We start from the raw sequence: 1,092 nt of genomic DNA, 5'->3' as shown, positions 1-1,092 counted from the left end.
AAGCGATCCGCCGGCCTTGGCCACCCAAAGTGCTAGTATTACAGGTGTAAGCCACCAGGTCCAGCCTACATTTTCTTTTATTTGTGTGTAAATATGTTGATGGTATAGTGTGCATAAGGGAAAATAAGCTTATTAAAAGATCAAGCTTCAGGTAAAACTGGCTAGGCCTTACTTTTAAAGAAATAGTTGCACCTTGAACATTTTCTGCTATGATAGAAAAATATTATTCAATTAAAAAAATATTATTCAATTAGGTAAACAACCTAAACATCAGTGATTACTCTAAAATAATTATAGAATAGTAATATCTTGCCAATATTGGTATGTGTGGTGCCTTTCTGTGCTCATTGCATTAGGTTTTAGAAAATGTCTTACAGAGTTCATGGCCATTTTCTGCTTATGAATGAGAATAAATACTTGTGAAAACACAGCATGTAAGATATCAGGAATACATATATTAAAATATGTCAGCTGGCGAAAAATAATAATTGTCTTACCAAGGAAAATTGCCTTTAGATTTGACTGTGTTCAGCTCTGGTACAAAACACAACAAACAGTATATTTCTAACTTAAAGAGTAAGAGTGGTTATTTTAAAAACTGTTTAAAATTAAAGCCTATTTTATAAGACATCATATGAGACACTATCCCTTATCAAAAGTATGGCTGTATATTCAAAATCTTGGGCTTTTGCATGCAAAAAAAAATCTATATAAACATATTCAGATTTATTCAGCAAATCTATCCTGCTGTGATTTTGGTGTACATTAGGAGTTTAAGTTATACATAAATGAGACTTCTTTAAGGGTGAGTGAGTTCTAAGCTGGGTTTTAAAGCCGTTTTCAGTGATAAGGAAAATAGAAAGGCTGCTAAATATAGCAATGGCAATGCAGGTTGCTCAGTTAAATTTGAATTTCGGGCAAAAAAAGTAAATTTAAGAATCAGTTCATCCAAAATATTTTATTGGTTTTATTTATTTGTTTATTTATTTATTTATTTGAAAGGGAGTCTCGGTCTGTCGCCCAGGCTGGAGTGCAGTGGCCCGATCTCAGCTCACTGCAAGCTCTGCCTCCCGGGTTCACGTCATTCTCCCG

The sequence above is a fragment of the Mandrillus leucophaeus genome, unplaced genomic scaffold, assembly GCF_000951045.1.
Source record: "Mandrillus leucophaeus isolate KB7577 unplaced genomic scaffold, Mleu.le_1.0 Scaffold259, whole genome shotgun sequence".
Classification (NCBI taxonomy): Eukaryota; Metazoa; Chordata; class Mammalia; order Primates; family Cercopithecidae; genus Mandrillus; species Mandrillus leucophaeus.
This window is presented reverse-complemented; position numbering follows the sequence as displayed.